General features: G+C 39.5%; 1 pseudogene; it reads right to left on the minus strand.

Annotated features, from left to right (window-relative positions):
* Positions 1-10468: 10468 nt before the first annotated feature.
* LOC128659922 (oocyte zinc finger protein XlCOF6-like) overlaps positions 10469-23459 on the minus strand; it is a 196866-nt pseudogene continuing 183875 nt past the window's right edge.

The raw sequence follows: 23459 nt of genomic DNA on the forward strand, positions 1-23459 counted from the left end.
TGCATTGGTTTGTGCAGCCAGGATCTCCTCACCCAAGGGAGAAGTCAAATTAGTATGTATGGTAGCCAAAATATGGTCAGAAGGTATAACAGGAGTAGGTACAGACTCCTCCTTGGACAGAGGCCAAAATTGTCGAGAGAGGGCATCAGCCCTAACATTCTTACTACCAGGCAGGTAGGAGACCACATAATTAAATTGAGACAAAAATAGCACCCATCTGGCCTGTCGGGGCGACAAACGTTTTGCTTCAGATAGATAAGTTAAATTCTTGTGGTCAGTAAGAATGAGCACTGGCACGCTAGTACCCTCGAGAAGATGCCTCCATTCCTTGAGTGCCAAAATTATGGCCAGTAATTCCCTGTCGCCAATTTTATAATTGCACTCTGCTGGAGACAATTTCTTAGAGAAGAAACCACACGGATGCAAGGAACCATCAGGCGTAGGACGTTGAGACAAGAGGGCACCTACTCCAGTTTCAGACGCATCGACCTCAAGAATGAAAGGCAGGACAGGGTTAGGATGAGCCAGAACTGGAGCGGCAGCAAAGGCAGTCTTAAGACTATCAAAGGCCTCAATGGCAGTAGGTGACCAATGGAGTGGATCATTCTCTTTACGGGTCATGTCTGTGATAGGTTTGACCAAGGAAGAAAAGTTTTTAATAAACTTTCTATAGTAATTGGCGAACCACAAAAAACGTTGAATAGACCGAAGACCAACTGGGCGAGGCCACTGCAGAACTGCAGATAATTTGTCAGGATCCATGGAGAACCCTGCAACGGAGATAACATAAAATAGGAAGGTTACTTGAGTCTGATGGAACTCACATTTCTCAACTTTACAAAACAGGCCGTTCTCACGTAGTCTCTGAAGAACCCGTGTAACAACAGAACGATGAGCCTCAAGTGTGGGTGAGTGTATGAGGATGTCGTCTAAGTACACCACAACACACTTTTGCAACATATCTCGTAGGACATCATTAATAAATTCCTGAAAAACAGCAGGAGCATTACATAGGCCAAAGGGCATTACAAGATACTCATAATGCCCGCTCCTCGTGTTAAATGCTGTTTTCCATTCGTGACCCTCCTTAATCCTAACGAGATTGTACGCTCCTCTCAAATCAAGTTTAGAAAAGACCGTAGCTCCCTTGAGGCGGTCAAAGAGTACCGTAATGGGCGGAATAGGGTAAGCATTCTTAATGGTAAGACGATTAAGACCCCTATAATCGATACATGGTCTTAACTCGCCAAACTTTTTCTTCACAAAGAAGAAGCCAGCCCCTGCAGGAGAGCAGGATTTGCGGATGATCCCCCGCGACAAAGCATCAGCAACATACTCCTCCATAGCAAAATTCTCTGCAACAGACAGAGGGTACACCCGGCCCCGAGGAGGAATGGCTCCGGGTTGCAGGTCTATGGCACAATCGTAAGACCGGTGAGGAGGCAACGTACCGGCACACACCTTGTCAAACACGTCTCAGAACTCTCGGTACTCCTCTGGCAATTGTGATACCGAAGAAGTGCACAAGACTTTAACTGGTTTCCGAAAACAAGTGGAAATACATTGCGGGGAGCACAACAAAATTTCGGACCTGCGCCAGTCGAGACTGGGATTGTGCTTTTGGAGCCAGGGATAACCCAGAACAACTGGAAAATGCGGAGAGTTTATCACCTGGAACTGGAGGGTTTCAAAATGGAGAGCCCCAACAGCCATGGACAACGGAGCAGTTTCGTGAGTAACGAGTGCGGGCTGAAGGGGCCTGCCATCAATGGCCTCAATAGCAAGTGGAACAGACCGAGGCAAAACAGGAATGGAGTGCTTTGATACAAAAGCACTGTCAATGAAATAGCCCGCAGCACCGGAGTCAACAAGAGCCTGGGTGACTATGGAGGAGTCCACCTAGGAAAGGACAACTGTGACCAAAGGTTTCTCCTTAAGCGGTTCCGGGGACAAGGATAAACCACCCAAGGTCTGCCCCCGACAGGACCTTAGGTGTGAGCGTTTCCCGGCCATGTAGGACAAGACTTCAAAAGGTGGCCCTGTAACCCACAATAGAGGCAGAGCCCCTCCCTCCTCCTAAAGGCCCTCTCCGCTGTGGAGAGGCGCATGAATCCCAACTGCATCGGCTCAGCAGTACCTGGTGACTCAGGACCAGGAGGCATGGGAGGAGAGGGAGGCATGGGTGGGAATGAACACGTAGGAGACAACGGAACAGGGGGCTTCCGCAAGCGCTCCTTGAAAGAGGGCCTCTCTCTGAATCTGATGTCAATTAGGATAAAAAAAAGACACCAATGCCTCGAGATCCTCTGGTAAATCCCTGGCAGCAACTTCGTCCTAATCGCATCAGAGAGCCCATGAAAGAAGGCGGCAACAAGGGCTTCATTGTTCCAACCTACCTCTGCGGCAAGCGTATGGAACTCAATAGCATACTGAGCAACAGATCTTGCACCTTGCTGAATGGACATGAGTCGTTTAGCAGCAGAGGAGGAGCGAGCCGGAACATCAAATACCCTTCGAAAGGAGGCCACAAATTCAGGGTAATTTGAAATCACGGGTTTATTAGTCTCCCACAAGGGATTAGCCCAGGCAAGAGCTGTGTCAGAGAGTAACGAGATGAGAAATCCCACCTTAGCTCTGTCAGAGGGAAACGCCTGAGGTAACATCTCAAAGTAAATGCCCACCTGGTTCAAAAACCCTCTGCACTGAATAGGATCGCCTCCAAATCGCTGAGGTAGAGGTGCAGAACCGGACATGCTCCTGGTAGGCATAGGTGCAGTAGCGGAACCAGGAGCAGCCATAACTTGCGGGACACTTTGATCCAAATGTGCAGTGCGAGTCAGCAGGGTTTGCCGGGGCTAGTGCAAACTGATCCAAGCGGTGATCCTGTACATCCATCCTGGAAATTATGGCAGGTAAAGGTGGATTATTAGCACCATCAGGATTCATGGCCTTTGCATAATGTCAGGGTGCCAGGAATCAGACTGAGACGAGAAGTGCAAAAATAATCACACCTTTATTAATAGCAAAAAATAATAAAAAGTCTGCAAGTCAAATAACAAGCCAGGAATCAAAACCAGAGCTGGTAGACAGACGAGCCGAGTCAGGAGCCAAAGCGAATAGTCAGACGAGCCGGAATCAGGAACAAGGAAAACAGCAGAGTCAAGAACAAGCCAGGGATCAGGAACCAGGAAGGACGTCAGGCAGCCAGGTAATACACAGGAACTCTCACAAACAGGTCTGAGACAACGCAAAGGCAAAGCATACTGAACAGAGGCCCTTTAAATTATAAGTGATGACATCACAATTCTGAGACTGCATCCTGTCTCACACAGATGATGCACACCAGTCTGGCCATAAAAGGAAGTGCAGGAATTGAGCAGCATCCCCCACAATACACCATAGTCAGGAAGAGAGGAGAGTAAAATGGCTGCCAGCAGCACATGGCAAACACAACAGGGAAAAAACCCTGACAAGGCCAAATCTGAAGAGCCCTGAAAATAGCAAGAAGTTCTAAAATATTGATTGGTAACCTCGCCTCTTGAGGTTTCCAAACCCCTTGTGCCGTCAGAGATCCCCAGACAGCTCCCCAACCTGAAAGACTTGCATCTGTTGTGATCACAGTCCAGGTAGGACGAACAAAAGAGGCCCCTTGATCTATACGATGGTGGTCTAACCACCAAGTCAGAGAGAGTTGAATGTTGGGATTTAAGAATATCAATTGTGATATCCGTGTATAATCCCTGCACCATTGATTAAGCATATAAAGCTGCACCGGTCTTATGTGAAAATGAGCAAAGGGGATCGCGTCCGATGCTGCAGTCATGAGACGTAAAACCTCCATGCACATAGCCACTGAAGGGAAATGTTCGAGACTGAAGGTTTCGACAAGCTGAAACAAAAGTCATGGATACTGAATCTATCTGGAAACCTAAAAAGGTGACCCTTGTCTGAGGAATCAAGGCACTCTTTGGTAAATTGATCCTCCAACCATATCTAGATCTGAAACACACTTCAGAAAATTCTGAGCCTTCACTGGATTTGCTGGAACGTGAGAGAGAGAAAATCTTCTAACAGGAGGTATTACTCTGAATCCTATTCGATACCCTTGAGATACAATACTCTGAATACACTGATTTTGGACAGAATCTGCCCAAATGTCTTGGAATAATTTCAATCTGCCCCCCATCAGCTGAGCATGCAACCTTGGGGGCTGGCTTTGAATTTTTAAAAGGCTTGGGGTTATTCCAACTTGAAGAAAGTTTCCAATTGGAACCAGAGTCTTTGGGGGAAGGATAGGATTTCTGTTCCTTATTCTGTCAAAAAGAACGAAAAAACTATTAGAAGCTTTAGATTTACCCTTAGCTCTTTTATCCTGAGGTAAAAAAACTCCCTTCCCCCCAGTGATAGCTGAAATAATTGAATCCAACTGAGAACCAAATAAATTGTTACATTGGAAAGAAAGAGATAGTAATCTAGACTTAGATACCATGTCAGCATTCCAAGATTTGAGCCACACAGCTCTTCTAGCTAAAATATCTAAAGACATAGATTTAACATCAATTTTGATGATCTCAAAAATAGCATCACAGATAAAATGATTAGCATGTTGAAGCAAGCGAACAATGCTAGACAAATCCAGATCCGTTTCCTGTTGCGCTAGGCTATCCAACCAGAAAGTTGATGCAGCCGCAACATCAGCCATAGAAATAGCAGGCCTGAGAATATAGCCAGAAAATAAATAAGCTTTCCATAGAAAAGATTCAAGTTTCCTATCTAAAGGATCCTTAAAAGAAGTACTAACTTCTATAGGAATAGCCGTACGTTTAGCAAGAGTAGAAATAGCCCCATCAACTTTGGGGACTTTTTCCCAAAACTGTAATCTAGCTGCTGGCAAAAGGATACAACCTTTTAAACCTAGAAGAAGGAATGAAATGAGTACCAGACTTAATCTATTTCTTAGCAATCATATCCGATATAGCATCAGGAACTGGAAAAACCTCAGGAGTAACCACAGGAGGTTTATAAACTGAATTTAAATGTTTACTAGTTTTAATATCAAGAGGACTAGACTCCTCAATATCCAAAGTAACCAACACTTCTTTTAACAAGGAACGAATATACTCAATCTTGAAGAGATAAGTAGATTTGTCAGTGTCAATTTCTGAGATAAAATCTTCTGAATCAGAGAGATCCTCATTAGAGGAGGATATTTCAGTATGTTTTCGGTCATTAAAAAATTTCATCAACTTTATGAGAAGTTTTAAAAGACCTTTAACGTTTATTAGAGGGCGGAAAAGCAGACAAAGCCTTCTGTATTGCATCATTAATAAAAAATGTCATATCCACAGGGATATCATGTACATTAGATGTTGAAGGAACAGCAGATACTGCACTAGTACTTGTCAGTATATGGCCGGGTTATAATACAATATATTTAATAATTATTCTTTAAAATAAACCCCCAATAAAAATGCATATACCAAGACAATAAAATTAATGTAAATTCCTAAATTATTTTTTAATAGTTAAAATTTACACATTGAATTGAATTATATTTGTAGAAAGCCAGACCTGAATCAAACTATACACGTTTAACTATTATAATATGTTATGCAAAGATCATAGAATTTACCTTTAGAACTAGCCTTATTCACAATTGAGTTTCATTAAAAATATCACAATAAGAGACCAAGATATAAGCCACTAACATTCAGAATTATACTTTAAAAATGCTTAATTAAACAATAGAACAATATACACTCTAATTACAACACCAGGAGTTATATAGTTTCTTAATGTAAACAGTCAGTTTAAATGCCAATTTATCTATGTTGAAATAAATTCTTAGTTTACCTACAGTTAAGACAAATTCTAAATATATTTATATATTTGCAAAGATAAATTACTTAGCATACAAAAGACAAGCTTAACACTGTACAGGACTATGAAACACAAGGTTAAAATACAATTTATTCTTTTAGACCTGCTATTTGATTATAATTACTAAATACCTTTGATTTGAATATTACTTATATTTAGCAACCTCTTATACTTTACCAAAAATAACCAAATCGATATTCAGCTTCCAATTTCGATATTCAGCTTCAGGTCCAATTTCACCTCAGAATACAAAAGGAGTATTTTGCATGTGGAGAAGAAAGGGTAGCTATTTTGCTTATAATAGCTGTGTTCAACGCAGCCAATTTCAGTTACCAGTTAGCAGACAGCTCTTACTATCCTATTGCTTGGGGTTTTATCATGTGATATAACCCCACCCCTTTTTGTTCTGTACCATCATTGGTGAATTGGATAGGCCCTTTGGATCTGAGCATGGATTGACCCTGGGAAATTTCATTTTTAACAGTTAAAGGCCTTTAGGTTGTAATACTGGATTTTGGCCATCGGGGCAGCAGACAGAGACAAACGTTTTCATTTTAATTGTTTCTATACAGTAAAAACATTTCTTTAAAAATGTTCATTTAAAATGCCATAATTTCTTTATATTAATAAGTTGCATGTTAAAATACACATGGGTCACACTGTATCATTTTTCTTGATCATTTTAAAGGACAGGGGTGTACTGGAGCTCAAAGCCTAGGGAATAGTGCGTTTGTTAGATCTAGTGTTTGTATATACACTGTATTGTATAGATTTACTTGTATATTAAAGATATATTGTTATTTATGTCCTACTTTGACTGATATATTTATATATTATTCCTCTCTCTTGCATCAGATAATACATCTTTTACTTAGAAACTGATAATTAACACACTGGCCATAAACACATTGCCAATACTATCGTAACCCGCTTTACAATGAGCTAGTCCCTAGTAATTGGGAAATTTTGAGTTTAAAGCCGGAGTGCTTGGACATTGTATTACCATATGAACATTAAGGGTTAAACTGTTTTCTTTTAAATATTAATTTATTTGCCATATTTCTTATACTTTACTCTGAAAATTTGGTAACCAATTCCTAAGAGACTAGATCTAACAAACGCACTATTCCCTAGGCTTTGAGCGCCAGTACACCCCCCTGTCCTTTTTACCCACTTGTGTATTTGGGTCCGTGTATGAGGGACCCTGCTGTACTAGGCTATTAGGGATTCCTTAGCACCACTACTATTTTCTTCCTCGAATCCTGATCATTTTAAAACCACATGTGAATGTATTTCACTTATAATGTATAAATGCGTTTAAACCATATTTTCTATGAAACAATTTAAGGATTATAATATCTTCATCCTGGATTCAATTTCCTTCTTCATCCATACACTCAACATCACATACATGCTTTGAGATCAGCAAATATATGTGGTTTTCACACATTTATATCTACATTGGATTATTATCCCATACAGATTAATATTTCATATCTGTATGTTTCTTTTTAAGTGTATATAACACATAGGATATTATTTAAAATACCAATTATCTGTGTACTTACTAGGTGCCTGAAATGAAAGAAATAATGTTGTTAAAAATGTTCAGTTGAGTATTTCCCTATATTCATATAAAATACAGTGGATTAAACATTGTTATATGGTATTTAAATTATGCAGGCTGTATTTGAACAATGATTTTGAGAGTTAAATGCAAGACATGTGCTTTTGCTTAGCAAATCTTCCCCCAGATGTATGTCTGAGCTTCGTATATTCAAACCGCAGCAGTTATAATTAGTCTTTGCATCTCATTAGGCTTCAAACGAAAAGTTCCAGATACTATGTCTCTGCCATTTCAGGGATTCCTGTAATCCAGGCAATGAAACAGATGTTTCCCCTCTGAAACAACGTAAAGGTTATCTTAATTAGGATATAGGATAAGCGTATATTATGTCTGATCTAAGACCTGGAATATACAGCTATATAGATTGACCATCTCTTATTGAAGTTTTTGCCTTTCTTTGAAGTTACTGTCTGAAATGAATTAGACCAATTGGCTTTTCTAAGATTACTTTGAAAACAATTTCTTTTGATGATTGGGACACAGGCCTGTGCTGTATCCTGTGTATTCAAAAGAAGTGGGTGCTAAATTACACACAGTGACATTTGGAGTTTTACAAATAAAATGAATTATTTGGTGTATATAACCATCTATATATATTAAATAATAATATGTATATACTGTATATATATTATTTAATAACATTCACATATCTTCTGACATACCGATGGAGACATTCTTTGCATGCAAAACCTTATCATGACAACTGTTACATACTACAGCTGGAGATATAATCTCTGATAATTTACAACAGATACACTTAGCTTTGGTAGAACTGTGATCATGCAGCAGGGTTCCAACAGTTGTTTCTGAGACAGGATCAGATTGACAAATCTTGCAAAATGTAAAAGAAATAACAACATTAAAGCAAAATTATTAATTTCCTTATATGGCAGTTTAAGGAATGGGAAAAAATGCAAACAGCATAGCCCTCTGAGCATATAAAAGACAAGAGGCATTGAGGAAGTGGGGTTTAAATAAGCTAAAATTGTTGGTGCCAAGTATGACGCACGACGCATTGATATTGTTTTATGTACTGTTAAAGGGACAGTAAATTAAAGACAAAATTAAACTTAAATGGATTGGATAGAACATGGCATTTCAAACAACTTTCCAATTGTCTTATATTATCCATTGTGCTTAGATCACTCAGTATCCTTTGTTAAAGAGTAATCCTAGGTGAACTCAGTAGCCTGCACATATCTTCAGACAGCAGAGATTGAAAGAACATTTATAGCATTGTTATACAAAGTTACAAACACTGTTGCACAGAGTGCTAAATACACGTGCATGCCCCTAAACTCATATAATATCAGCTGTGAAAGGTATATCTCCCAGCGCTTGGTGTAAGTAGATTCCTGTTAGCTCCTAAAGACTAAGGGCCCCTAGCTTGCCCTAAAATTAAGCATCAGATAGTATATCAAGCTTGAGGAGCGCCTAATGGGTGGTAAGGCAAAGGAAATAGTAACTATTTAATACATATCTATTTTAATAATAACAAATATATACACAAATAGTAATGGATCCATGCTATGTACAAAAATATAAAATAGGGTTAAAATACAAAATTGTATATATGATATACAAGGCTTGGTTAAAATGCAAATGTAAAACAGGATATTATCAATCAATGGTCTAAGAGAGTTCCGTAGAGATCTGTATGAATCTCAAATGAGAAATGGTGGTCAAGATAATGACATGGGATAAATCCGAATAGGTGGGTATGCAAAAATAAATATTGTGATAGTGTCCTACAATACACCTTGAGGGTGAAAAAGTTTAAAAAGGTGAAAAAGTGAAAAAATATATATGTATATATATAAAAAATATAAAAAAATATATAAAAATATAAAATATAAAAATGAAAATGAAATTATATAAAATATAAAAATGATATGTAGAAAAATATATAAAAAGTAAAAATGGAATGGTGACAAAAAAACTTGAAAATAGAAAGAAATGATTGAACTGATGTGATCGTAATCCAATTATACACCCTGGGTTAAGTGGTAATCCTGAATGATGTGAAAGTGTCTTAGTTGTATCCTCAGTGATATGAACTTTAAATAGTGAAAAAAAGGTTTTGGGGAAGATCCGGAGTTATCCAAGAGATCCCTTAGTACATAAATTCTTAGTTCCTGTGAATAAAAAACAACAACAACAACATAGCGTAATACTGCTGTAAACAAATGTGAATAATTAAAATGAAGCTCACTATACGTTATCAATGCGTTTTGGCCCTATTTTAGGCCTTTATCAAGACTATCTCTACATATCATTTTTATTTTTATATTTTATATCATTTCATTTTCATATATATTTTATATATATATATATATATATATATATATATATACACACATATAGATTTTTTCACTTTTTCACCCTCAAGGTGTATTGTAGACACTATCACAATATTTATTTTTGCATACCCACCTATTCGGATTTATCCCATGTCATTATCTTGACCACCATTTCTCATTTGAGATTCATACAGATCTCTACGGAACTCTCTAAGACCACTGATTGATAATATCCTGTTTTACATTTGCTTTTTAACCAAGCCTTGTATATCATATATACAATTTTGTATTTTAACCATATTTTATAATTTTGTGCATAGCATGGATCCATGACTATTTGTATATATATATTTGTTATTATTAAAATAGATATGTTTTAAATAGTTACTATTTCCTTTGCCTTACCACTCATTAGGCGCTTCTCAAGCTTGATATAATATAATATCAGCCTCCTAGGTTTACTCTATAACAAAGGATACCAAAAGAACAAAGCAAATTAGATCATAGAAGTAAATTGTAAAGTTGGGTAAAATTGCTGCTCTATCTGAATTATCAGCGCTTAACTTTCACTGTCAGTTTTGGCTTCTGTCTTTGATGATGTTTTTCTAATTATTCTGTGATATTGTGTTTTTAATTATACAAAAAACTCAAAATACTGGTCTGGATTACAATCACTTTTTATTTGCATGAAAAAACATTGTATATCATTATATAGTAAACAGCAGCATTACATGATATATGCACACAATGGTATAAATATACCTAACACTTGTGCTCTTGATACAAAGGGATTTATCATAGATATAATGTTCCATTTAGTTATAGTAGCCATTTAAATTTAAACATTTCCCTCATTAATTCCTCTGGTATATAACATGTACAATGCTAAGCATCTATTGCTATAAGAAAAGGTTTATCCACATGCTGTGCACGTTAAATATATTGCCCAGATGTCAATCATTTGAGACTGAAGTTCTTGTTTATATAATTCTCTAACACTCTATTCATATAAAGACTCCTTTATTCTGTAAATGTAATTATGTTATCCCCTATGTAAAACAAACGTACAACTCCTAACACCGGCATATTAATAAACAACACTGGGGGTGCTTTGGTGGTGAATTGTTGTGTAAACTGGTCAGTATGAGGACAGATTTGTATATTCCTGTGTGGTGTTTGGATTATATCACATTGATATCAGAGAAACTGAGGTGCACATATATAGAGGAACAAAAGGCAGCAGAAGAGCACTTCCAATCTGAGGCTTTTATAACTGGGATTTAAAAAGTATTATTTACAATATCATCATTTTTTATGCTTCTATTTAGAAATTTTGTCCTCTTTAGGATAATTGTAAAAAGGTTTGTACATTGTGTATATATAAAGTTTATTTTGTGTGTAAATATTTGGTGTTTTGTTATACCAGACTTTAATAAAAACATTTTTTCCACTTTCTAAACATGTGAAAGGTTTCTTCCCTTGTGAATCCTTTCATGAGTTTTCAGACTACTCATGTGTGTAAAACTTTTTCCACACTCTGTACATTTGAAAGGCTTTTCCCCTGTGTGAATCCTTTCATGATATTTCAGATCACTCTTTTGTATAAAACTTTTTCCACACTTTGTACATGTGAAAGGCTTTTCTCCTGTGTGAATCCTTTCATGAGTTTTCAGAAATATCATATGTATAAAACTTTTTCAACACTCTGTACATGTGAACAACTTTTCTCCTGTGTGAATCATTTCATGAGTTTTCAGATGAATCTTTTGTGTAAAACTTTTTCCACACTCCGTACATGTGAAAGGCTTTTCTCCTGTGTGAATCATTTTATGTTTTCTCAGATAACTATTATTTGTAAAAGATTTCCCACACTCTGTACATGTGAAAGGCTTTTCTCCTGTGTGAATCCTTTCATGAGTTTTCAGATAATTATTTTGTGTAAAACTTTTTCCACAGTCTGTACATGTGAAAGGCTTTTCCCCTGTGTGAATCCTTTCATGAGTTTTCAGACAACGCTTTTCTGTAAAACTTTTTCCACACTCTGTACATGTAAAAGGCTTTTCTCCTGTGTGAATCCTTTCATGTTTTTTCAAATTACTCTTTCGTGAAAAGCTTTTTCCACACTCTGTACACGTGAAAAGCTTTTCTCCTGTGTGAATCCTTTCATGAGTTTTCAGATAAACCTTTTCTGTAAAACTTTTTCCACACTCTGTACATGTGAAAGGCTTTTCCCCTGTGTGAATCCTTTCATGAGTTTTCAGACGACGCTTTTCTGTAAAACTGTTTCCACACTCTGTACATGTGAAAGGCTTTTCCCCTGTGTGAATCCTTTCATGTTTTTTCAGAGTACTCTCTTCTATAAAACTTTTTCCACACTCTGTACATGTGAAAGGCTTTTCTCCAGCGTGAATCTTTCCATGAGTTTTCAGACAATCCATTCGTGTAAAACTTTTTCCACACTCTGTACATGTGAAAGGCTTTTCTCCTGTGTGAATAATTTCATGATATTTCAGATGACTCGTTTGTCTAAAACTTTTTCCACACTCAGTACATGTGAAAGGCTTTTCTCCTGTGTGACTCCTTTCATGAGTTTTCAGACGACTCTTTTGTGTAAAACTTTTTCCACACTCTGTACATGTGAAAGGCTTTTCTCCTGTGTGAATCATTTCATGAATTTTCAGACGACTCTTTTGTGTAAAACTTTTTCCACACTCTGTACATGTGAAAAGCTTTTCTCCTGTGTGAATCTTTTTATGAGTTTTCAGATGATCCATTCTTGTAAAACATTTGCTACACTCAGTACATGTGTGTGGTTTCTCACCTATGTGAATTTCTAGTAGATGAGACTTCCATCTTTAATATGTTTTGAAAACTCAGTAAATATGTGTGGTTTATCCTCTGGGATAATAATTTCACTAGATAAGTCATAAATGTTGTCCTCTTGTTTGATGACTAAATTACTCTCTGTGCATAATGATTGCTGCCCAGTTCCTGCCAAATTCACCATCTCCTTTAAATATCTACAGTGATATCCCCAATGTTTGTGAATAGTCATTGGTGTCTAAGACTATTGGAGTTTGCGGTATCATTCTGATGCTTCCTGTAGCGAAGGATAGATATGAACTATTCACGTGTTTGTCTACATAAAAAGAAATAGAATAAAGAAAAATAAGACTGTTTATTCTTTATAATATAATCTCGCACAAAACTACTTATATATTCCTAACTCTTATAAGGCATATAAAAAAGTTTTACTTGAACTGACAATGTACAACTATACATGATAATTTGGTGAGGATAAATATGTAAGAATACCACATCAGACCTTTGATGGGATTACATGATCCTTTTATAGAATTACAAAAGTTAGATGTTCATTTCTATGAGTTAAGTATTGTAAGTGCACCCAGTTTTGGATTGTGCAATTTTCCTTTGTGTATCCAAGTTTCTTTATGTTCAACACTAACCCCTGGTCTCTGTCTAAAACAACATAAAGGGTCCAAGAGAGACCGATATCGCTGAAATAGGAGATTAAAAATGAGGAATACAAACACTAATGTACAACACTAATCAGATATGCTGCAAATATTTTATGTATTGCTTTCATTTTGCTTTATGTATGCAATTATTTTTTCCACCATAAAAATAAATAAAAATAAATTAAATATAATCCATCTCAATAAAAAAACATTTTTTTATACTCGAAAATGTCTTCCATTTCGGATTTTTAAATGTATTTACCTGTAAATCAAATTTAAAAAATATGACATAGAATGTAAACATTACTACATCATAGTAACCTAAATAACTGATTATTGATGAAACCAAGTTATAGGGCCGCATTATACAAGGTGCGTGTGGATAATGTTCTCAGCCAGGGAACAAGTACATCTGTATTCTGGACAAGAGAGGTGGCATCCACCATCCTCATTTAACATTGCACAAGCAACTGCACATACAGTGCTGCCCGGCTCATACTCAACCAGTTGGGTGAGAACATGATGTCTTAATCATCACAAACTAATCATCAGTGTGAGATGTTTTGAGAGGGTAAGAAGCAGTGACCTTGTGATAATCTTTAGCTTTTGGCTGTGGTTGTTCTATTTATATCAACAGTCAAAAACTTTATTAGTTTAATAATACTCACTGGAAAATTAAGCACACAAATCAGTGGTGGTTCTGGGGTGGGGAACACTCACTGGGGGAGTTGTGGGTGTTCCACACATGGGATTAATGAAGGCATAAGTGTAGTTATGAGTGTTCCATGAGCAAGGTCAGGGCAGGGGAAGGTGACGTTGATGGTGCTCTGAGTACAGAACCAGGTCAGGGGGCAAGGTTAGGCAGTTGTTCTATCTAAAACAACAGAGGGGGTAGTAGTATTTTTTACCCTCCTCCTCAGCCTAATGGGGGTTGCTCCTTCTTTATAACTGTCAGTGACACAAATGTTCTTAAAAAATGCAGATATAAATATAATAGTTTATATTTGTTTAAAGGGACAGTAAACGCCAGAATTTTTGTTGTTTAAAAAGATAGATAATCCCTTTATTACCCATCCCCCAGTTTTGCATAACCAACACAGTTATAATAATACACATTTTACCTTTCAGTTCTTTTGACAGACTTGCATTTTTAGCCAATCAGTGCTCACTCCTAGGAGCTTCACGTGCCTGAGCTCAATGTTATCTATATGAAACACATGAACTAACTCCCTCTAGTGGTGAAAAACTGTCAAAATACTTTCAGATTAGAGGCGGCCTTCAAGGTCTAAGAAATTAGCATATGAACCTCCTAGGTTTAGCTTTCAACTAAGAATACCAAGAGAACAAAGCAAAATTGGTAATAAAAGAAAATTGGAAAGTTGTTTAAAATGACATGCCCTATCTGAATCATGAAAGTTTAGTTTTGACTTACTGTCCCTTTAATGGGTGATCTATTCTATTTTCACAATAATTAAAGTCAGCATAATATCTATTTTACTCACCTAACACATATGAGTTCATGCTGATAACTGGCTCCAATGTCTGTGCTCAGGAAGAAGGTTCCCTTATTCACTCGAGTAACATCAATATCTGATATCTCTCAGTGCTCTGGCCATGTCTGTAAAAAGTATATTAAATGGTTTAGACAGATAATAATAAATAATGGTTCTGATTAACTGTACGTATGGTATAATTAAAGGCACACATAACAGTTCATGTGATACAGAGCAGCTGATTAGGTTATTACATATGTGCTATTGATTCAGCACAAGTATTTAGTACAGTTAGCTCAGTGAGTGTTGTAATTAATTGGCCCTTAAATATTAATCTTCCCAGATCTATACAACATAATGGTAGAAAATCTATTTAAGTGGGGCCATATCATATATTTACAAATATATTATAATCTTTATTTTCTATCATTTATATGAAACAATATTTTCTCCTGAAAGAAATATTAAAAAATCAATTGCTTAAATATAAGTTAAATTGGATACTGTGGTATTGGTATTGTACTTCCCACTAATTCTCACTGTCAGACATTTTGTTATGTGCTCCACCCCCAGTCCTTTAACTTCTCTTGGTCAATACTGAGTTATCTTAAATTACACTGCAAGGGGGTGTGGGAGAGATAGGCACTAAAATGTTCATATCAATTGTTATCTTGGCTAGAGTTAAAAAAAACATAAAATTATGCTTACCTGATAAAAAAATTTTTTATTTTTTTTTATTATACTTTTATTGAGGAGAAAAGAAAAACAGTTTACAGGCACAGAATCGGATTACATTATGTGCGATAACATATTTCACAGTAAGAGCATAAAAACCTGAATAGGACATACAAATCATAATGTGATACAGCAAGTCAACTCAATGCACAAATACTGCCTGCATTGTGAAATAGAAAGTAATAAAATAAAATCTCCTGTTTTCTGCCTCCATACCATAACTGAGGCCAAATGGGCCTCCAACATATAGATTATGAAAAGTAACAGGAGGATAGCTTTAATATCAAGCCACTCTTGGATCTTTAGTGTGCTAATGACATCAAACATAAGAGTACTACTTCCATAACACCAATGAGGCCTCTCTCGGACCCCCACCATATGTAGTAAAAGGATTAGTAGGAAGGTTACATTAGTAGAAGGCTGCTTTTGGACCTTTAATATGTTAGTGAAAAACATCAGTTATGGGACTCGCATATACTTCTAGCATATATGGTATATACAAAATGGGCAAACTTTTACTTATATAATAAATTTTGTGACTACTAGCATCAGGCAGTTATACTTGGGTAAAGCTTGGCCCTAGTTGCGATCTTCAAACCAGAGCCAGCAAGATGAGGGTTAAACTCAGTCTTTTATGAGGAAAATCCTCTTCAGTAGATGCAGGGTGAAGAAAAGGAAAGCATTGTGGTCAAATGTCCAAGGATCTATCCACATATTATTATCATAGAATTACCCCACTCCAGTTCTATCCGGCAGGAGTCGGCATCTAGCGCTAGTGAGAGAGAACCGGTCGGTAAACCGGAGGAGGTATGCAAAAAAAGGGAGCAACATAGAAACTGTCCCCCACACCGGCATATAAAGTCCCCGGGGTGTTATGGCTCTGCGTTTGTAACAGTAGGGACTCAGACTTGATGTTCACTTCAGGGGTTGAATTGAAAAATCTTCCTAACGCTGATCGCACAGCTCCTTCTAAGTACAATCGCTGCAGCCCTTCTAAGCTCCGTAGGACCCGGGTTCCGATAGACTGTAGCCTTGTCCGCGATGGGGTATTACCCCTCCGCTGATCCAATGCAATTGGGGTTTCATGTATTTCTCTGGTAGGTCTCCCTACCACATCGTGGCTTAACTCCACAGACTCCTTCCCCGTAGGCAGATTAGCTCCGCCGGCGTCCCTCAGCTCCGGCTCCACACCCACATCGCAAACCAGGCAACTTGTGTCTGCGGTGCTGTCCACACACTGGGAAGGAGATGGCCGACGCCAGGGTCCCAAATCACCGTCAACCTCACATCTATTGGCCGCACATGCAAACTCCTCATCTAGCGGCTCAGGGCAAAAGGCCGCGTGTATGGCTTCAGTGAATGTCTTTTCACAAGTGTCAAGCATGTCGCTGATCTTTTGTAAAAGCAGCTCTGTCATCCTCTCAATGCAGTTGTCTCTCAGAGTGCTCCAAAATTTTTGAACTGTCTCCAGCACAAATGGCTGGCTATACTGACTAATCAGAATAAATGGGGGGGTAGAGAAAGGTCCAGGCCGTAGCTAGGCCTCTGCTGCGCACCTCCTCTAATAAGGTCTGCCTGTGTACGTTGGCACATTAAGTCTCATACATCTGTTTCACAAGTGTTTCTTATCATATATCCCTTAAGTAGAAATAAGATTTGCTGAGCTTAGGAGGGATAAACAGCAGATTTATCAGCTCCAATTTCCCACCGTATCTAAAAGGCTGCCATCTTGGTCGCTGGTCGGACACGCCCCCCCTTACCTGATAATTTTATTTGCATTGTGGGGAGGAGAGTCCACAGCTTTATTCATTACTTTTGGGAATGAAGGAGGAGGAGGCAAAGACACCCCAGCTAAAGGCTTAAATACCTCCCCCACTCCCCACATGCCCCAGTCATTCTGCCGAGGGAACAAGGAACAGTAGGAGAAATATCAGGGTATACATGGTGCCAGAAGAAAAAAAATTAATTTAGGTCTGCCCACCGGAGTTATGGGCAGGAGCCGTGGACTCTCCTCCAAACGATGGAAATAAAATTATCAGGTAAGCATAATTTACGTTCTCCATCCAAATGGGAGGAGAGTCCATGGCTTCATTCATTACTTCTGGGAAACATATACCCTAGCTTTAGGGACACTGAATGAAACTGGGAGGGTAAAAAGGCGGACCCTTAATCTGAGGGCACCACAGCCTGTAGAACCTTTTTCCCAAAAACAGCTTCCACAAAAGCAAAAACATCAAATTTGTAAAACTTTGGAAAAGTGTGTAAGGAGGACCAAGCAGCCGCATTACAAATCTGATCCATAGAGGCCTCATTCTCTAAGGAGGCTTATGTCCTGCTGTATCATAGGCCAGACGGATCAAGCTCCTCAGCCAAAAAGACAAATAAGTAGCAGAAACCCTCTGCCCCCTGCACTTCATTTAGTACAACACAAAAAGAGATGTAGATTGTTTGAAATCCTTTGTAGCCTGAAGATAGAACTTTAAGGCATGAACCACGTCCAGATTATAAAGTATCGTCTCCTTAGACGAAGAAGGGTTAGGACACAAAGAAACGAACCACTATTTCCTGATTAATGTTACGGTTAGACACCACATTGGGAAGAAACCCTAAGCCCGTGCGAAGAACAGCCTTATCCACATGAAAAACAAGATAAGGAAGCTCATGTTGCAAGGCAGCCAGTTCAGATAATCTGCGTGGCAATGCAATAGCCCACAGGAAGAGAACCTTCCAGGACAGAATCTTAATGTCAAGAGAATGCATAGGCTCAAGCGGAACCTTCTGCAAAACCTTAAGGACCAAGTTTAAGCTCCATGGTGTAGCAGACTGTCTAAAGACAGGCCTGATTCTAGACAGATCCTGAACAAAAGATTGAATGTCAGGGAGCTCAGCAAGTCTCCTATGCAACAGAACTGATAACGCCAAAATCTGTCCCTTTAAGGAACTAGCGGCAAGTCCCTTCTCCAAACCGTCTTGGAGAAAAGACAGAATCCTGGATACCTTCACCTTGTGCCAAGTATATCCATGTCTCTCACACCATGACAAGTACATCCTCCACACCTTATGTTAGATGCGACGAGTGACTGGCTTCCTTGCCTGAACTAGAGTATCAATCACACTTTCAGAAAAACCTCTCTTGGCCAAGACTAAGCGTTCAATCCCCACACAGTCAGCCACAGAGAATCGAGATTTTGATGTTGAAACGATGGAAATATGAAAACTAGGCTGAACCCCCAAGGCATTGCCAATGCATCTAACAGCTTTGCCTGGGGGTCCCTCGACTCGTATTGGGGTAGTCTGAACACCATGAAATCTATCTCCGGCGTCCCCCATCTGAGACTAATCTCCGCAAACACCTCAGGGTGAAGAGACCATTCCCCCGGATGGAAGGTTTGCCTGCTGAGAAAGTCTGCTTCACAGTTGTCCACATCTGGAATGTGGATCGCTGAGAGCGAGCAGCTGTGGGAAGTTAAACAACCCCAGAGGGAGCCATGCCTTCAGAGCATTGTAGATCGCTCAAAGTTCTAGGATAGTTATCGGAAGTAGAGACTCCTCCCAAGACCATTTCCCTTGTGCCATCCTCGCACCCCAAACAGCTCCCCATCCCGCCAGACTCACTCCCATGGTCACAATCTCCCAGGATGGTCTCAAGAAGGATGTCCCCATCAGTTGCTCCGGGCGGATCCACCAAGAAAAGGAAATTTATGCTTACCTGATAAATTGATTTCTTCTACAATACGACAAGTCCACGGATTCATCCTTACTTGTGGGATATTATCCTCCTGCTAACAGGAAGTGGCAAAGAGCACCACAGCAGAGCTGTCTATATAGCTCCTCCCTTGACTCCACCCCCCAGTCATTCGACCAAAGGTATAGGAAGAAAAAGGAGAAACTAAAAAAGGTGCAGAGGTGACTGATGTTTGAAAACAAAAATATAATCTGTCTAAAATGACAGGGAGGGCCGTGGACTCGTCGTATCGTAGAATAAATCAATTTATCAGGTAAGCATAAATTTCCTTTTCTTCTACTAGATACGACGAGTCTATGGATTCATCCTTACTTGTGGGATACAATACCAAAGCAACAGGACACAGATGAACGGGAGGGACAAGGGAGGGACAAGACAGATGCCTAAAAAAAAAAAAAAAGACAGATGCCTAAACGGAAGGCACCACTGCTTGAAGAACTTTTCTCCCAAAAATAGCCTCAGAAGAAGGAAAAGTATCAATTTTGTAAAATTTGTAAAAGGTATGAAGGAAGGACCAAGTCGCAGCCTTACAAATCTGTTCAACAGAAGCATCATTTTTAAAAGCCCATGTGGAAGCCACCGCTCTAGTAGAATGAGCTGTAATTTTTTCAGGAGGCTGCTGTCCAGCAGTCTCGTATGCCAAACGGATGATGCTTTTCAGCCAAAAAGAAAGAGGTAGCTGTAGCTTTTTGACTCCTACGCTTTCCAGAATAAACAACAAATAGAGAAGATGTTTGACGGAAATCCTTTGCCGCTTGTAAGTAAAACTACAAGGCACGAACCACGTCCAAGTAATGTAACAGACGCTCCTTCTTGGAAGAAGGATTAGGACACAGAGAAGGAACAACAATTTCCTGATTAATATTCTTATTTGAAACAACCTTAGGAAGGAATCCGGGTTTAGTACGCAAAACCACCTTATCAGAATGGAATATAAGATAAGGCGAGTCACATTGTAATGCAGAAAGCATTCTTCGAGCAGAAGAGATAGCAACTAAAAACAAAACTTTCCAAGATAAAAGCTTAATATCTATGGAATGCATGGGTCCAAACGGAACCCCTTGAAGCACATTTAGAACTAAATTCAAACTCCATGGCGGAGCAACAGGTTTAAACACAGGCTTGATTCTAACTAAAGCCTGACAAAAAGACTGAACGTCTGGGACATCCGCCAGACGCTTGTGTAGTAAAATTGACAAAGCAGAAATTTGTCCCTTAAAGGAACTATCCGATAATCCCTTCTCCAATCCTTCTTGGAGAAAGGACAAAATCCTAGGAATCCTAATCCTACTCCATGAGTAGCCCTTGGATTCGCACCAATAAAGATATTTACGCCATATCTTATGGTAAATTTTCCTAGTGACAGGCTTTCGAGCCTGAATCAAGGTATCAATGACCGACTCAGAGAATCCCCGCTTAGATAAAATCAAGCGTTCAATCTCCAGGCAGTCAGCTGCAGAGAAATTAGATTTGGATGTTGGAACGGACCTTGAATGAGAAGGTCCTGTCTCAGTGGCAGTTTCCACGGTGGCAGAGATGACATTTTCACCAGATCTGCACACCAAGTCCTGCGTGGCCACGCAGGCGCTATCAAGATTACCGAAGCCCTCTCCTGTTTGATTCTGGCAATCAGACGAGGTAGGAGAGGAAAAGGAGGAAATACATAAGCCAGGTTGAACGACCAAGGTACTGCTAGAGCATCTATCAGTACTGCTTAGGGATCCCTTGATCTGGACCCGTAACAAGGAAGTTTGGCATTCTGATGAGATGCCATCAGATCCAATTTCCGGTGTGCCCCATTGACGGATCAATGTCGCAAAAACCTCCGGATGGAGCTCCCACTCCCCCGGATGAAAAGTCTGACGACTTAGAAAATCCGCTTCCCAGTTCTCTACTCCTGGAATATAGATTGCTGATAGATGGCAAGAATGAGCATCTGCCCATCAAATTATTTTGGAAACCTCTGTCATCGCTAGAGAACTCTTTGTTCCCCCTTGATGATTGATATATGCTACAGTCGTGATATTGTCCGACTGGAATCTTATGAATTTGGTCAAAGCCAACTGAGGCCACGCTTGGAGCGCGTTGAATATTACTCTCAGTTCCAGAAAATTTATTGGTAATAGGGACTCCTCCTGAGTCCAAACCCCCTGAGCCTTCAGGGAATTCCAGACTGCGCCCCAGCCCAAGAGGCTGGTGTCCGTCATCACTATGACCCATACTGGCCTGCGGAAGCACATTCCCTGGGGCAGATGATCCTGTGACAACCACCAAAGAAGAGAGTCTCTGGTCTCTAGATCCAAATTTATCCGAGGATATAAATCTGCATAATCCCCATTCCACTGTCTGAGCATGCACAGCTGCAGTGGTTTGAGATGTAAGCATGCAAACGGAACGATGTCCATTGCCGCTACCATTAACCCAATGACCTCCATACATTTCACCACTGATGGCTGAGGAATGGAATGAAGTGCTCGGCAAGAAGTTAGGATCTTTGACTTTCTGACCTCCGTCAGAAAAATGTTCATGTCTACCGAGTCTATCAGAGTTCCTAGGAATGGAACTCTTGTCAGTGGAACTAGTGAAATCTTTTGTATATTCACCTTCCACCCGGGAGTCCTTAGAAAAGCCAACACGATGTCCGTGTGAGATTTGGCTAGCTGGTAAGTTGACGCCTGAATCAAAATATCGTCCAGATAGGGCGCCACTGCTATGCCCCGCGGCCTTAGAACCGGCAGAAGGGACCCTAGCACTTTTGTGAAAATTCTGGGAGCTGTTGCCAACCCGAAAGGGAGGGCCACAAACTGGTAATGTTTGTCCAGGAAGGAGTTTTGAGTGCTATAGTGAAAGTAACATCCGCAGATTTTTTCAGTGGTATGGTACTCACTCTAGCGCTGGTATTACAAGTTTAAAAAAAGATGGCGTTTGCGGTCGTATGGCTGCTTAGAGCTCCATACTGCACCCAAATACCAGTGCAGCTATGAGCTGCTTTTACGTGCTCGTGCACAATTTCCCCATAGACTTCAGTGGGGAGAGACGGCTAAAAAAATGCCTAATACCTGTAAAAACGGAGCTTAAAGATCCGTAACGCAGCCCCATTAAATTCTATGGGGAAACATTTTTTATGTTTAAACCTAACACCCTAACATAAACCCTGAGTCTAAACACCCCTAATCTGCTGCCCCTAACATCGCTGCAACCTACATTACAGTTATTAACCCCTAATCTGCCGTCCCCAACATCGTCGCCACTTACCTACACTTATTAATCCCTAATCTGCTGCCCCTAACATTGTTGCTACCTAACTACACTTATTAACCCCTAATCTGCTGCCCCTAACATCGTCGCTACCTAACTACACTTATTAACCCCCAATCTGCTGCCCCTAACATCTTCGCTACCTAACTACTTATTAACCCCTAATCTGCTGCCCCTAACATCGTCGCTACCTAACTACTCTTATTAACCCCTAATCTACTGCCCCTAACATTGTCGCTACCTAACTACTCTTATTAACCCCTAATCTACTGCCCCTAACATTGTCGCTACCTAACTACACTTAACCCCTAATCTGCTTCCCCTAACATCGTCGCAACTATACTAAAAAGTTATTAACCTCAATCAGCCAATAGGATTTTTTCAACCTTAATTCCGATTGGCTGATATAATTCTATCAGCCAATAGGAATCTAAGGGACGCCATCTTGGATGATGTCATTTAAAGGAACCTTCATTTCAGAAGAAGCCATCAATTGAAGAGGATGCTCTGCGCCGGATGTCTTGAAGATGAAGCTGCTCCGCGTCGGAAGGATGAAGATAGAAGATGCCGTCTGGGTGAAGACTTCTGCCCGTCTGGAGGACCACTTCTGCTTCGTTAAGGACATCTTGCCGCTTGGATGAAGACTTCTCCTGGCTTTGTTGAGGATGGATGTCGGCTCATCAAAACTGTAAGTGGATCTTCGGGGGTTAGTGTGTAATGGGTGGGTTTTATTTTTAGATTAAGGGTTTGGGCCGCATTAGAGCTAAATGCCCTTTTAAGGGCAATGCCCATCCAAATGCCCTTTTCAGGGCAATGAGGAGCTTAGGTTTTTTTAGTTAGGGTTTTATTTGGGGGCTTTGGTTGTGTGGGTGGTGGGTTTTACTGTTGGGGGGGGTGTTTGTAATTTTATTGCGATGTAAAAGAGCTGTTATCTTTGGGGCA

Source organism: Bombina bombina, chromosome 5 (genome assembly GCF_027579735.1).
Source record: "Bombina bombina isolate aBomBom1 chromosome 5, aBomBom1.pri, whole genome shotgun sequence".
Classification (NCBI taxonomy): Eukaryota; Metazoa; Chordata; class Amphibia; order Anura; family Bombinatoridae; genus Bombina; species Bombina bombina.